Below are 17,023 nucleotides of genomic sequence, written 5' to 3' on the forward strand. Positions count from 1 at the left end.
TTGGCCCTAGGCAGATGTCACAGAGATTCATTATTTTGTCAAAGAAGAATCAGGGTCCAGTAGAGAGTTATATTCCTTATTGCTTTTGGGTGGAGGAGAGGGTGTTGAAAATGAATAAAAAAGGAAAAAATAAAATAAATTTATCTTAAAATCCACACCCTTTTGCCTCCGAACTGGCAGAGTTGTATTTATGTACAGAAAGCATTCCTTAACATATTGCCAGCCTCGATCTGATAGTAGGGAAAATAGTCTAGCTTTAGCATCAGCTGGAATACAGCCCAAACCTTCTCTCCTACTCACAGTCGCTGCTCATGCCTGCAACATCCAGCAGAGAGACCCCCAAGGTCAACCTTAGTAGTGAGTGTGGCCAAGAACATGGCCACGTGGCAAGGACTCCTAGGATTCTTAAGTTGCTGAAGAGGAATTTTCCTATGGATTCAAGCCAACTTCCCACAAATCCTTGCTGCCTCTCTTCTATCATTTCTTCGATTTCTAAGCCTAGGCTGGGATGTAAGAGCAATTCAGAGAGGGAGAAATTCCCTGAACACACTGAGATCATTCTGTTTCTTTACCTGGAATAGATTTTATTTCTTTATGTTCAAAAAATTGATATCCTCCTCTAAGTCTCAACTTAAACATCACTTTTTTTTTTGACAGAGATTTCCCTAACCTTCCCATTTAGGCAGGGGCCACCTTTGTGTGTTCCTGTTATATGCTACAGTTTCCTGATTTAATAGTTAGAAAAATTTACCCACATACTCACAGAAAGGTAAGGAAGACTATAAGAAATTCATCCACAACTAAGAATTAATTAACATTTCATTTTATTTCCTTCTAGTATTTTCTTCTGTGTGGAGTCCTATTTGCCTCTGGCTCTGGCCTCAGATGACTACTCTCATGAGTTTGATTTACATACTTCAAATCCACTCAATTCTTACACGCACAGACACACAAAAATTCCATTAACAATAGTACAGCACTGCAGTGTATGCATTGTAAATTTACAGAAATATACCATTTTATTGTAAACAACATGTTTTTGAAATATATCCATGTCAATAGTTATAGATTTATCTCATTCTTTTTAATTACCATGGCTTATTACATGATTTTTTTCATGTCTTTCACATGTATTGAATCTTATTGACTGTTTATTTCTCAGAAAACTTCATAAAATTATGGACTTTGTTCACCATTGTTTCTCTCATTTCATAGCACAGTGCCTGCTATGTAGGGCTGGCAAATAGGAGAATACTGATTGAAGTTTGTTCTTAAATTTGCCTTGAAACGAGCTCTGTATATATATTTGGAAATCTGATTATTAAATTCCCTCTTCATGCTTTGACTAAAGTTTGTAGAACAATTCAGAGAAAATGTTGATGAGGTTTTGTTGATTTAGATCTTTGGTCTTAATTTAGTGGGAATTTTTGAGAGCTTTATTAATGTCATATACTGCTGGGCAACTAGTAGGGGATTCAGTAGCAAGCTCACTGAAAATGCCTACTGAACGCAGGAGAGCTCCTGAGCAGGGGCAGCCCTGACTCGCTTGACTTTAGACACGTTCCTCGGGTCTTCCTCCTAACTTCAATTTTATCTGTAAGATGTGGTGGGAAGCGATAAAACTTCACCTCCAAGATTAAAGTGACATAGCCCATGTAAAGCTGTTACACAGTGTCTGATACAACATATAAGTACAACGAACGTTGGCTGTTACACAGATTACTAACTATTAAGATTCTCTCCATTCTTGAATGCTGAACAATGCTATAAATAAACATCTTTTGTGGGATAATCTTGTTATTCTTTCCTTGAGACACTTTAGAAGCTCACCTTTAAACTCACGAGCAATACTCACTATAGCCTTCCTATAAAGTAGTGTAGTTCAGGACTCAGCCAGACCAGAGTCCAAGGTACAATAACTGGTAGTTATGTAACTTTGGCCAAGGTATTTCATTTCTTGGAGGCTCAGTTTTTCATCCGCTGATCAGGGAGTGTCACACTTCCTTGGCAGTCTAATGGCATTACCTTCTCTGCCCCTTGCCGATCAAGGAGGCACCCTGATAAGAAATCAAGGACAAAACAGAATTCTCAAAACACACACAATGATACTGGTGAGGGAAGTTTTTATGAGACAATTAAGGCCTTTATAATAGATCTAGACAGCATCTTTTTGTTTCTGCTTCTATGTTTGCTGTGGCTCATGTGGCTAGGTCAGCAGTGGGAATTTGAGATCACTCTCCACCCATTTATCAAAAACAGGAACTAAATTGAAGCCAAATAAAGAATACATGAAGCAGAATTCTCAAGACAACATCAGCATTAGGACCAGGACTTAAATAGGGGATATGGGTCCTCAAGAATGTTATATGGCTCAGCCATCACAAAGGCAGTGTTCCAAACACAGATACGGGGCAGATGCTCGACCTATAAATAAAACGTATATCTTTGCTTGTCGTAAACTTTGCCCACAGAGCCTTTGGGAACCAAGTGGACAATTGGTGGCTGGATCAAATTTTAAGGACTTTGGGTCCAGGTCTTCACCATTAAATTTTCCCTGGACCTTGTATTGGCACCAACATCACAGAGATGTTATGGGATTGAAATGAAATGACACCTAGAAAGTATTTTGCTTATTCTCTTCTTCTTACAAGCTTTCATTCTTCAGGATCTTGTTAGGAGCAAACTCTAAGTAAAATGTTAAAGTGAGCAAGGCTGTATTTGGCATCCTCCCTTCTGCTTCTCTGTCTCCTGATGTTTCTCTATCTTCTATCTATTTTTGCAGATTCTTTGTCTAACTAATCACAGGAGCTGGGTTTCTCATTTGTTTGTTTCACCTTTGTAAATATGAGACTTTAGCCAGCCTACAAGTAATCATGAATCTCAGCATCTTTGAGCAGTAATAACATTTAGCAATCTTCTTGCTATGCAAACAGCCAATCATCAGGTCTTATCCAAAAATCCATGCACTGCAGTTATGATTGAGTATAGACTAAGAAAGAATTTGCTTCTTCACTCACTCACTCAGAACTAGCTATTATGAAAAACAAGTGTCTACTAATAAGACACCCTTTCACGGATACTTCATTTCAAGGGAGGACTATTGAAGATTAAACAGGGTTCAAAGCACCGAGATTCTATGTGGAATTTCAGGTATAATCTGATAGGAGTGATAAATGTTTTTAGGCTATGGAAATTGCCCGAGAAACAGTTGTTGACGAATTGAATAAATGGAAAGATGAACAAATGAATGAGAGATATTTTGGAATGCGATGTAGAATTAGTAGAATTCCTTAAGCCATTTGAAAGTGGTACCCTGGGACTCGATTGCTATTGCAGGAACTAAAAACTTTAATTTCTACATATCCTTATTTTCCAAGAATACCCATGGGAGATCTGGCAGTGTAACACATAGCTGGGTGGGAGAGGAGAATGAGTCACTGACCTTGGGTGACACCTGGAATGTGACCTGCAGACTACAGTACACTCCTCTTTTAAAATGTTTCATTCTTACAAAGCTTGTGTGCATTTATGGCTTTAAGGCAGGAATTCTCTCAGGCTTAAGAGGTAAATTAAAGCCATACAGTGTCAGCTTCAATAAGGGCCTCTGTTTTTCAAATTTTTTGACTTCCACTTAGAAAGACAACATTGCACTGGGAGGTTACTATTTTTGATCAGTCTCAACATTTTTCCAGCCATTCTCAACTCCCCTTCAAAAGAATCTCCCACTAGAATTACATGAATATTGTGCCCCCAAGGTGATGCAATGTTTGGAACAACAAAATATTGACTCCCCATTGTGTAACTTCCATTTAATTTAAACCAAAATGCAAGAAGAGGAAAGGGTTGGTAGGAGAGTATACTGATATAAGTGTTTCCAGTGATCCCTAAAACTTTACACATTTCCAGTGTTGAATTTTGTTGACAGATACTTATTTTAGTCACATTTTGGCCTTATATATCTCTTCAAAGTCCAGTTTTAAAAAATCTCAACTCTTTCTTAAAGCTTGGCTTCTTTAGCTCAGGGTGATTCCAAGAACTGATATGATGAACATTAAACACTAGCTGTTTGCCCAGTTCAGCCGAATTCATCATAGTTAGTTTCATTCTTAAGACTTACTCTAAAATAGCCTCTAAACTTATCGACTGCTCCATAAATGTATAAAAAGGCAACTCTATTCTACCTCCAGCAACAAGTACTTGTTTTTACAATCTCATTATTTCAGTCTAAGAGTAATTGAAAATCCTCTTAAGCAATGTTCTACCATCTTGTACATTCTATTATCTTTCTAAATATTTCCTGATCTAGTTTCCTCCTCGTCCTCAAAGGTCAGCAGCATTTACCTAAGATATTTTCCTCGGTAACATTATTTTATAAAACTATAGTAAGTAAATTTACTATTGGTTATTTTGTTCTCTTTTTCTTGGCTTCACTTACCTGAGTAATTGTTTAAGTCTTTGCCATCTGATTACTCAGATCAGGAGATACACTGGGTCATGTTTCTCAGGTTTTTCATCTAATGGAGACTGCAGTCATTCTCCTCATTATTAACTTTTAGATATTTTTTTATGCATCCATTTGTTAATTCACTTATGTAAAATTTTATTTAACAATGCGAAAAAAATCTACCTTGTACCAGACTGTGCTAAGCATTCATTGTATCTACTTTTCACAATAACTTTATGAGGTTGCCTCTACTATTCTCATTTTATTGATAAAAACTGAAGCTCAGAGAAGTTAGATAACTTACCCAAACATGCACAGGTAAGTAGCAAAAGATGAACAACGACCGATAATCTTCACTTTTCAAAGCCTGAATTTTAGCCTCCATACTATTCTAAATTTATCAGTGGAACACCATTTTGAGACATGATGTTAGCTGTTAAGCAGAGAAAAATAAATTCAAAAAGATACTGCCTTCACAAAACTTGCAATATACAGCAATAAAATAAAAAATATCTATATACACCAAAATCTATATTACCTGGTATAAACATGACATAAGCCTGGGAAAGAGAAAAGCCCTTCAAACAGCAACTGAAAGATTCCGGATGATTCAAGATGGTGGGTCGAACAAGACTTTTCAGAAAAAGGAGAAAAAAAAGGTAGGACAAATTTCTTAGTTCACATAACTGCACAGTCCAGGAGTAAATTTGGTGTCAGAAAACCTTGATCCTGTGTTTAAATGGTCTGACCACATCCCATTTTTGTCTCTTCCTGTCTCTTAGACTTATTTCTTCAGTATCAGTCCCATTCTCCTCTATGGTTGCCAAGCTTCAAGGCAACACGCTTGCTGGTTTACATCCAGCAAGAAAGAAAATCTGCTCCCTCGATAACTCACACAAAATGCATGGAATTTTTTTTGTCATAATTGGCTTGACTTGTGTCCTCTGTCTCTCTCCTAAACCTATCACTGTTGCCCAGAGAAGAAGTTATGCTAATTGGCTTAATTTAATTAGAGATTCCTGCTGAGTTGTGGATCTGGTCAGTAAGAGCCACAAAGCAAACAACAGACTAATTCTGGATATTATCAGACAATGGAAAAGAGTAATGTCCATCACTAAGAATTTGTGCCCTAAGAGCTCATGATTTGTATATGCAATGTATTAAACAGAAGAAAATATATTTAATAATTTAAAATTGTGAAGTGGTTTCTCAAACCCCATTTACCAGTATGCTTTCCATTGAGTTTGGTATGTAATGGCTCTTCATAAATTAACAACCCACCATCTTGAAAATATGCTTAAACGCTCATCTTCTGAGCTTTTTTTTTTGCTATTGCTGTTCCCACCAACTGAACTACCTTCTCTTGCTCTTCTAAATTGGTAACAAGCTAAAGAACACAGCTTAAACCCATCCTCAGCACACCTCTCCTGCCTCCCTGCCTAGAGTGATGTCTTGTTCTGCCAACTTCCAATACTGTTCTCTGCCTTCACTCACATTTAATATCACAGCTTACACTGTTAGTTATTTGTCTCTGCTTATGCGGATTGTCTCTTCAACCTAATGATAATCTTCCTGAAGTCTCTTCCTGAGTATCCAGGCTAGTCACATATTAAAAGTAAAGGACATGTGTAACGGCAATTGCAAACTTGGTTCATTTTTGGTAGAGCAGTGCTTCTCAACTTGATCAGGTGGCAGAAGACCTAGAAAAACATCCAAATTATTATGTTGTAAAATGAGACATCAATATATCTGATTTTATGCAACTAGACTTATTATTTTATGATACATTAGTTACCATCCTAGAATTTATATAGCTTAGTAATAAAAAGCACCAAAGATATAGAAAAAAAGTTGAGAGGAAAAATATAAAAATTCTATTAGTGTGTACGTGTTAGTGATGTTTTTCTGTTGTATTTTGCCTTGCCTTGTTTTTTTGGCAAAGTGGGGGAAATAGAAGTCTTTTAAAATATTAGTGATACAATTCCTTGATTCAGCTTACAAGGCCTTGGAGTTTTTTGGGGTCACAGTTTGCAAACCTCTGCCACAGTGGCAAGATGTATTTATCTTTACATCAACCTGTAAGATAGGTAACAACTACAGGTGCTATTAATTACAATAGAATTCAGACTAGCTCAGTTACACTGTTAAGAGCATGGTCTCAAAATCAAATCCAATCAGTTCCAAAGACAATGTTTTCAAGACTTAGTGCATCTTGTTTCGATCTTTCAGATATTTAATCCTGTCTTCCTATTTTCCCAGAATGCCAAAAAAAGTGGAAAACATTTTCAGTGCTGTTGATCTCTACCTAGACTCTTTTCATCTTCAATAAATAACAGAAAAGCGATGAGAGAAGCCTACAGTGTTTCTTTACCTCCAGTTATGTGCCGGGTACTTTGCGCCAATTAATTTATACATTAATTTGTTCATTCTTTACCAAATACTTTTTTGAGAGCTGGCACATAACAAAAACAAGGTACTATTCTAATAAGCAAAAATAGACATACTGCCTACACTCATGAAGGGTGTATATTCTAGTGGGGAAGTCAGATTCTATCCAAATCCATAATTGCAAAGTGTTGGGAAGGAATAAAATTTGATTTTATCCTTGACAATTCTTTAAGGAGGCACCCTGTCCACTATTCATAACTGAAGAGGTTAAGGAGCTTGTCCAAATCTACAAGGTTAGTGAAGGTCAGTGGGGCTGACAAGAATTTCTGGGCAAGTGTTGTCCTGCACCTCTCCTGGGGGCAGGGGCCATCACTCATGTTGATGATCATGTGGCTGAGGCTCCTAGAGTTTTGTAGTGTACCACCTGCACAACCATATGCATGGCCTTGAGTCAGAGATGGGATTCAATCCTTAGTTTGCCCATATTATCCTGGTTACTGTAGATTTTCAGGGACCGTCTCTGAAATGTGTTAATTTATTCATCAAATCCATTGCGTATGAAAGGCAAGATAGTGGGACAGCATCTAAATACCCTGAAATATAATTCCCCCTTCAATTAATAAAATATTGTTTGGTTTCCCAGTGTATGTAAAAAAACACCAAAAAAAGGTGTTTCCTGGCCTCAGAATTTCCTGTAGACTGCGAAAATAAACGGAAATGAGATTGTCCATTAAGACACAATTCATTTAGAAGTCATTGATTGTTAGTAAAGTATTTTATTTGCTTCTCCTAGCAGTCATATTAGTTATGGAATAGACATTTGACAAGGTTAAAAGAGTTCTTGGATAAAAAAGTTTGAATTTTCTACTCTGGGCCATGGTGGATCACTGTCAGTTTAGAGACCTGGCAGTGCCTTGTGCTACACATTTAAGATGGGTATTCTATCAGTGTAAAGACACATGAAATAAATTCCAGGGCTCAGGGAATCCAATTAGAAGGCTTTTACAAAAGATCAATTTAAGGTGATAAGTTCTTAGATTTTGGCGATGAGGATTTTAAAAAAAAGAGGGATCAATACAGAAAAATATGTACTATTTAGAAGAAAAATAAAAGTTTCTCTTCTTGCTTTCCTGCAGTTGCAGTTTTGTGTGGCAATTGCCACTTAGCCAATTTTCCTTACTTTTTTACTGTACTATAAATTAATAGTCTTACATAGTTCATTTCTCAGCTCGTTTTAATTAGTATCAGAATAGGAGAATGGGTATCTCGGGCTGTTAGCGATTTGATATAGAACTTTTCACCTCCAGGTCAATGGTAAGTGAAACACATTTACATATTTTTACGTGGATTTATTGCTCTTGAAGGGAGCCCAGTTGTAATCCTTGACACCAAGAACACATTATTGCCAGAAAGCCCACAGGCATTGAAACATTGATCAGGAAGTAACAGGGAGAAAGGGTTCAATTTCAACGGCTCTTCAGTGTTTGGCTTGCCTTACAAGATCTTCTTAAATTGTTTTAATTAATCCTAATTATGATTCTATTTTTAAAGACTGATATCTATCTGATGACAAATTGGACATGGACCAATAAACTGGGCTTATTTCAATTTAGAATATGAGCTATCCAGTTACTCAAAAATAATTATCCATATCAGAAAAAGCAAAGGAATTTACTACAGAGTTCACTTAGCATTAGGGGGAAAAAGAAGGATTGATAGAAATTGTATTACAAATTTCAGTAATAGGGATTAGACTTTTACAGTTAGAAAACAATAGTGCTGGTTACATTGATCTTAGTTCCAATAGAATTAGAAGTTAATTTTTCTGGTTGTGTGTATCTACTTAACACCCCTAGAAACGGCCGTAATGGATTCTACCCAGTCCAATTTTCCCAGCCTCCAAGGCAACACATCCATGGCAACAACTAAGCATCATCATAGTTTCTTAACTGTGAAAAAATAATTTCTTAACTCCCTTTAACTCAAGCTCTTGTTAGGCAACATAAAAACAACAACAACCACCACAACAAAAGAACGCCAAATTTCAGTTCTATCATGATTCTATATATGGTCTGTCAGACATAATATTAGGAGACGGACATCTAATAATAGATAAAACACAATACCTGTGTCTTAGCTGGGATTATACCAAACGAAGGACTTGAGAAAAGAGCTTGCATGCAGATTATTTATTAGGGACATGATCCCAAGGATCAGGAGTGAGAGACAGTGGAATGGAACGGGGAAGAAGGGAAAGTCAAGCCAAGGATTAATGGATTGGCCACCACCATCGATAAATGGTATTCCATCCTGCCAGATTTTCTAAGGGGACTTATGAAATATATCTCAGAGTTGTTCACTTGGAAAATAAAAGGGAGATGATTTTTTGCAATTGGCTCCTCTTCTCCAATTGTTAAGTGTGACCTCATGGGCGTGAACCTCCCCACACTACCCAGTTCCACATGTGTGACTGGCACAGGGGAACAACCACACTGCAGTGTTAGCAGGGCCTCACGGGGTCTAAGCAAGACACTGTCAGGCTCGCAGTGTGAGTCTGGTCAGAGCCCATGTGCAACTGCATGGTGCAGCAGAGACTGGAGGAAGAGACAAGGGTGGGAGGATGTGAAGTGCTCAGGGAGGGGTGGTTAATGTACTCTGTCCTTATGGTACCCGATATTCAATGCCTCCCCGTGGAGGCACACCTTCTTTTGAGGGAAAGAAGTTGAAAACAAGGAAAATAAAATCAAAAAAATTTTAAAGATGCATCCTTTTAGAATTATTATATTTAATGGACAGATAGGTAGAGATGAAATATATTGGCTTTGGATTCAGATAAATTGTATTTTGTGATACTGTCTTGAACTCTTACTCATTGTATGGCATTTGTCAATTTATGTAGAGTTTCCTCGTCAGGATGGTGGGAACAAACATTCATGAGGTCATGTCTGTGTAGCACCTAGTCCATTGTTTTGAATAGGTACCATATTAGAAAAAAGTGATTAGCTCCTGCACAAGGTGAAGATTGATAATCTACCTGTTTTCCTACTTCCATCTCTATTTATGCATCAAATGATGCCATGAAGCATAACACATTTTTAATATGACTTGAGGATTCCTAAGGTTGGGATAAGGCTTCTCATAGTACTAAAAACTGAAAAATAGGGAAGCGATATTTTGTCTGAAGTCGTCTATCAGAGTTCGAAGTAGAAATTATTTTAAGCTTCGTTTCCAATTCACAACGTTTCTTTAAACTCCATCTTATGAGAAGAGGCCAGTAGATGGTTTGGCATACTAGTTGTTAAACTAAATTTTTACAAATTTAAGAAAAAATTAATGTTTGGCAGAGCTGTTTCTGGAAACATCAGTGACCCTGAATGCTCGGTCTATACAAGCTAAGAATTCCCTGAAGCTTAATAGGAGCATTGAGATGTTAACCTACACTACAGAACAGCAGGATCAGGCAAGTCGCTGCGCTAAGACACCACTTGGGGCCAGATTTTAGTAGCTGACAACTCATAATGGATTGACAAAAGCGAAACATCATTAACTTGAATCTACAAAGTCGACATTTCCATATGCAAATAGGAGCTGGCACATATGTGCCCATGTACAAGTCTCATTGCTTGTTCAGTTGTCTGTATGTCCTTTAGGTTGCCTTCCTTTGTCTTTAAAATCCCAGCGGACGAGAAACACGTCTGGTAACCCACTTTGCAAAACGACAACAGGTGCACAAATTGGGCCTTGCTAAATGTTTTTTATGGTAATGACGGTGATATTGTCGATTTTCTCTCTCACACTAGTTTAAGATCTACAGTGTAAATGTGGCGCCCAGGAGGAAAGGATAGTCATGAAAATTATTGTATATTTATATAACAAGGACCGCTGAACTGACCCCGAAGGGCATGAGTGCTAGAAAGAATGCTTATATTAATTTTCTCTATATTACATAGTTTAAGTTTATAGTATTGATTCTTACCAAAGACGCTTCCTTCATTGCAAGCTAGTTAACTCTTTCTTATTTATCTTCTTTGAGAATAATAGGGCTGGGGCATTTTACTTTTTAGTGTAAATCTCCTTGGTTTATTGGCGTAGAAAAATTATAGCGACAGACTGCCAGCCTAATTCTGGCCCACGGGAAAATGATTTAAACTCTCAGAGCATGAAGTTCTTCTTGAGTAATTGTAACCTATCTTACAGATTGTTGTGTGGATCAGATAAGATCAAACAAGATAATATAAAGAGCTATAAAAACTTAAGCTATTGCTATTCCCGAAAATGCATCCTTTGGGCTGGTCTTACGTGACTTAAGGAAATAGCCAATTATGCTATTTTCTTTATGAAAATATGATCTTGGACTTATTGTTCAGCACACCCGTAGGAACACACCACAAGGCTCAGCAGCCTCTTAAGATTCCTAACTTTCAGTCTCCATTTTCCCCAGTGAGCTGTCCTTTCTTGGCTTGTCGTTCCTTTTCTGTTGTGTATACAAATGTTGTGTGTTAAGATCAAGGGGGTGGACACCTGGTTTGCTTCTCTGAGTTCTATCACTAACTCTCATCAAGACTTTGCTTTGGGCCTTGCAGCTGGCACTCCTCTCCTTTCTTTTCCTTGCTGCCGAAGAGTTACACAGGAAAGAATAACGAAGGCTTAAACTCTTCAATCCTGCTTCCTATCTACCTTGCATCCTCCCGTTACCAAACGGGAAACACATGTTTTTCAAACTCAATTTTTGATGATGAAAATTTTGTTCAATTTCACAGCTTGACTTCAGAATTTTCCCAAGTGATGGTAAATTCCATTGCCTCGCCAAGCAAGGAAATAATCTACAAACGTGTTTGGAAGGAAAACTTAGAAATCTCCCTCAAGCTCTAGTATCAGATAAATATAAGAAAGAAAAGAATTTGTTATGCCAGCCTCTCTGTCATTCAAAATACTAACATGTTTAATTATTGTAAATTTGGGGAAAATATTTAACATAGGTCAATGGAATTTATTAAGTTACAAAAATGTAAACTTCAAAGCACAGATATTTATAGCACTGGTAGTATTTGGAGGCTGAAAAGACAAAGATAGAAGTTAAGCTCACGGGTGACTTGGGGCTGAACGCATATTTGTTGAATGAATTATAGTTGGAAAGAGTACCCAATTAGATAGTCTTCCTCTCATGCATTACACCATTTTACTGAGAATAGTTTTTTCTTAATAACTTTTCTTGTGAAAATATATTTCTCTTATTCCTCTTATTTACTTAATAGTTACTTAAACCACTATAATTTCAGGTTCCTTTTTCTTTCCTTAGTTCACCACAGCCCAGATAAAACCCTTTCTATAGGTCACTTTCATTAAAGGTGTTATAAAAATAAACGGCTTGTAACAGGGAGGGAAAACATGATCCAGGAGGAATGGTCCAGAATCGTATTTCCCAGCACTTCCACAGGAAGCCTTCATGTTCTTCGGGGTTTTATTTCTGCGTTCAGTTCCAGCCAAGTAAACCCTCTACCTGGCTGTCAAGGGCTAGGACTGAAAGCTACAAAAGACAGTGGAGAGCTTTTCTCCCTGAAAGGGGTTTCGGAAGCTAGCTAGTTTATTCAATCCCCAGGCAAACCTGTAGTCAAGTTAATCAGAAAGAGAGAAACAGCCTCCTACATGTGAGTGAGGACTGTGAGAAATTGTTTTTCAGCGTGTTTTATAGCCAAAACCCTTCAAGGGTATGGAAGAGCTCTCCAATCAGGGGCGCAGATATTCAAGGAGAGCTTGTTTGTTTTATGGTTATTTTTATCCCACAATAAACAGCTTAAATTTGCAGACTATACTTTTGACTATAAAGTGGGTTGTTTCTCAAGATGCTGGTGCTTTCCCATAACAGATGGAATAAATAGGAGAAAATGCTGAGAATACACCGCTGAAATTCTGATTTATTCAATCATTAACAAAGAGAAGTGCAATTTCAACGGTAATAGATTGAAAATCCAACTGTTTCTGCTTTCCTTTTGAAAACTTCTTTTCTATGGAGAATGCTGCTCTTAGGCAAACACCTACTTAAACCTCAGCAATGGATAATCTTAACTTCAGGCAACATGGCTGTGTAGGTTTGGTAATTTGTAATACTTCTGCAACCAGGGATAAAATATAAACTTTCGATAACATAAGCAATATCTGCAGTACAAATACTGAAAGAAAAAACCCCACATGCATTATCTCCTAGGAAAGATGTTACACCTATAAACACTGTGTACTTGGCTGTCAATGCTTCTCAAGGCAGGCGCTTTGCAGCTTTTTAGAGGAAACATAGTCCGTGCATAGCCTCTGGGGCCTTTGCTCTAAGTAGCCCACCAACCAGTCCAGTGTCTCTTTCTCAGGACTGAACTAAGAAGGAGGGAAACAAAAGCCATTTAAGTGCAACAATGCTTAAAATAATCTTAGCGAGGCCACTTCCAAATTGGAAACCACACTAAATGACTCCTGGGAAAATTGTTGGAATATAATAAAGGCAAATAAAATATTGCAATAGATTTAAAAGAAAAGCAGAAAACCTAAAATAAAAAGTCCATGATATACACACATGCATGCACACACACAGGATATGTAAGCAGGTGGAACATTTCTCTTTTTATTTTCATCACATATCACAATAAGCCTGTGGGACATAGATTTCAATATAGTCTTAACTTTTCTAAGAATTTGAAGTTCTTTGGTGATCAGTCCTTGATCTGAGTGGACGTAACAGAGTTCCCCTAATGTGGGGCCAGAAACCCCAGGTTGGAGCCTGGCTATGTTATTAATCTGTGGTGTGACCTTGGCTAATTCAATCATTTACCTCCTTGATATCTTTATTTTTTTTTTTTTTTTTTGGAATTTGGTAACTGGGCTTCTAAATGATCTAGAAGGTCCCTTCTGGTTCTAAAATCTTGCCATCTTAAGCTTTTCTTTTTGTATATTTGTTTCCAACTGAGTATTTCCTTCTTTACTTTAAGCCTATTATTAGTAAAAATGAATCAACATAGAATTACGGCTATGACATGCAACCACCTATATTTACTAATGAGAGATATGTTTCTGACGGAAACCCTCACTTTTGTTCTTTATTATCCGTAGTTTACATTAGATGAAAAGTTCTCCAGCAACAAGATGACAGTTATAATCTATTAAGCTTCGAATGAAAACTCATTAAACTCATTTGATAGGAGACCCCATTTAATAAATTTACATATTCCTCGATTATGCCTCTCTTTTCCCCTTTTATCTTAGGTCTAGCTCAATTCTTAAAAGCTTAGATACAGAATGGAACTTCACAGTAGTCTTCCCAGGACTTTCAACGAAACTATGTATATAAACACAGTGTGGTTAAAATTTTAAATCTCCATATTCTGAAAGTCCATGTGGCTTCTCCTTTCTAACAATGTGAGCAGAATGCAGCGACATCATTGCTCAAACCAACAAGGTCTTTTCAAATGTGCTGCCCGTTTCCTTTTTCAATCCACTGAACAGCTGCAGGATTTTTAAACCTCTTTCATTCTCTGTGCACACACAGTATCATGCCTATCTCCTAGCACAGGTGTGTATTTTGTTGGGGTTTGTTTACAATGGTGGGACTTGATTGTAAAAACCCTGGATTATGAATAAACCAATGCCTGAAATGAAGTGGAACCTTGATTTATTTGGGCAGGACTGTTTTCCGGCGCCGTAAATCATATTTTGGTGTTCATTTACCTTTGCATTCTTTTTGAGCCACCGGCGCTGAGGCTGACGAATGGGAATCAAATGAAGTGTGTTAAGTGCTCCTGCTGGAGGGTTCCATCTCCCCACATGCCGGGCTGTGATTTATCTCTGCAATACATCACACAGCTTATTTCCCTTTACTTATTTTATTGAGTGTTGTCACAAATAATATCAATTGGCCATTGACTGTGAACCCTAAACAGTAGTAAATTAATGAAATAAGCTACATCTACAGAACTCGTCTGTCCCCAATTTGATTAGAGCCACTTTGGTTGCACCAAGCCATTTACTATAGATGAACCCCATTTATTAAAGAAGCAGCTTCATGCGTTCTGTGTAAATTGTTATGCATAGTATTTGCAGCGATTTTAATGAAACACTTAAAACTGACTCTTTTATATCTCAATCACTGAGTATTTTCTGCTTCTGGAATAGGCATTTTCAGTCACCCTGTGACTTTAGTCTAAATAACTCTACCTGATGTATCTGTCCATTTATAGAAGGGGGTGTTCTTTCTTTTCCTTTCTGGGGATGGCAATAGGAGCAGGGAAGGAGGTACAGGGCCCTTTCAGGGTATGGGCTTGTGGGGGAAGATATCACATGGGCAGTGGTTAAAGTTTCATCACGGCATAGAGAAGACTATCACAGTCCCTGCCAGACATTCTGGTGTTCTGCTGCTGCACTAGCATAGCAAGAATTTCAGACCACAGGGACGCAGAATTCCAAGTGGTCGATTTACCCTGGAATTTGGAAAGGTAAATTTCACAAAAGGAATGGCTTTATGTAAAACAATCTGAATGATTCAGATAGATCTTGTCGATGTTTCTTTGTAGCAGCTTAACAAATTTAGGGAGGACAGACATGTCCAGAAAAAGCACCAAGAAGGAGGTAGAAGCTGTAAATGAAAAACAAGGGAAACAGAAGTGAGTTCAATATGAAACAAGGTGACAGCCTCCAGGCACTGAGGAAACTATTGCAAGAACAGGGGAAGGGGTGAAGGGGGTAACCGAGGCGAGCATCTCTCCAGAGCTGACTTGGAGTGGGAGAGGCTGACTGTACAGCTTCAGACAACTTCAGTGAAGGGCAGAGGAACAAAGTAGGGAAAGAAAAAGTCACGTGGGATGAGACAAGAACATTCCTGGGAAGTATCTGTGTGAGACTAAAGCAGAATAAAAATTGGAAACATTTGGTGGAGCTTGTCTTTTTCCAGAACATAAATGAAGGTGGGTGGTGGTGAAGTAATGCAGTCATCCCACACATCTTTGCGAAGGACATATGCCCTCCTCATGGATCCACACGAGGAGATCTACAGCAGTCAAGATCTGATTGAAGAGCTGTGAGACGATCACAGCAACGCTCAGTGTTAAAGTTAAAAGCATACCCAATATCCTTGTTTTACTCAAGAATTTGATGCATGCCAGCATCTCATACCCTCATATGTTTTCCAAGAAATTTGGAAGCCTATAAGTCTAGAGCTTGCAAACTGGAAATGAGGGAATTTCGATATCTCAGTCCCACAGATTCTGTTAATGAAGATTCCCAAGAGTTATTTTATAACTTTTTCCATGTATAGTTATTAATTGAAATCCAATTCATTGGTACAAGTTCTCTATTTTAAATAAAAACTGAAAAGTCCATTGAAACAATGTCCTAATTGGAGGAACATATCAAGGAAGGAAAAGAGGGAAAGAAGGAGGGAAGGGGCAGAGGAAGGAAGAGAGGGAAGGTGGGGGAAGGAAGGCACGCTTGCAGTTGATTTATATAAATATTATTATTAATTATTATTATTATTATTAAGTGATTTTTTATACTACATTATACAACCTATACATACAATGCAACATTTAGTTTTAGGAAACGGAGAAGGGAAAATATTAGATAAAATACCTCTAAGGCAGTATGCCCCAAAGCGAGTTTCATGACAAAATAATTTCTTGGTCAAAATGTTTAGGAAACAACTGAAATTTATAAATGCTTCTTCGATATTCACAGTGTGCATGGTAGAGGTTCTGAGGAGACCTGCAGGCAAAAAGCTGTTTGAGTTTGTTTTAACTTGCATTTCAAAAATACACTTGACCAGGGGAACTTTTGTTCATTTAATACCTGTTAACAGCTTATGGCACTAGTGTTCCACGGAACACATTTTGGGAAATGCTGCTCTCAACAATTCTGCTGAACTCACCTACAAAGTCTAATTGTTTTAGAGATTTTACATAGAAAAATGTGTCCAAAAGTAGAATTACCCACAAGAAAAGCAAGGTTTATGAAGGGAATTCTTAACTCTGAAATCTTCAGAAGTCACTGATGAGGGAGTGAAAATCTCATTTTGGTATCCCGAAACTCCAAATATGTTTTATTTTTCCTATAACTGAACTTGAAGTTACAATCTCAGCCTTTAGAATGCAGTAGCATCACCCCCCCCCCCCCAAAAAAAGAGCCCACAGATAGGATACTCACACCTAGCAACATTCC

The 17,023-nt window shown here is 37.6% G+C and overlaps 1 long non-coding RNA gene across 4 annotated transcripts in view; it reads right to left on the minus strand.

Moving 5' to 3' along the window:
* Positions 1-563: 563 nt before the first annotated feature.
* LOC138924145 (uncharacterized) overlaps positions 564-17,023 on the minus strand; it is a 116,112-nt gene continuing 99,652 nt past the window's right edge. Inside the window, exons 4-8 of one of the 4 annotated variants that reach the window (XR_011438857.1) lie at positions 14,543-14,659; positions 5,939-6,144; positions 4,983-5,077; positions 4,749-4,877; positions 564-2,057 (exon numbers count right to left, since the gene is read on the minus strand). This is a non-coding gene — a long non-coding RNA (uncharacterized lncRNA). The remainder of the gene's footprint in view (positions 2,058-4,748; positions 4,878-4,982; positions 5,078-5,938; positions 6,145-14,542; positions 14,660-17,023) is intronic. The other 3 variants (XR_011438861.1, XR_011438860.1, XR_011438858.1) reach the window with 3 other exon arrangements.

Source organism: Equus caballus, chromosome 5 (assembly GCF_041296265.1).
Source record: "Equus caballus isolate H_3958 breed thoroughbred chromosome 5, TB-T2T, whole genome shotgun sequence".
In the NCBI taxonomy this organism is placed as follows: Eukaryota; Metazoa; Chordata; class Mammalia; order Perissodactyla; family Equidae; genus Equus; species Equus caballus.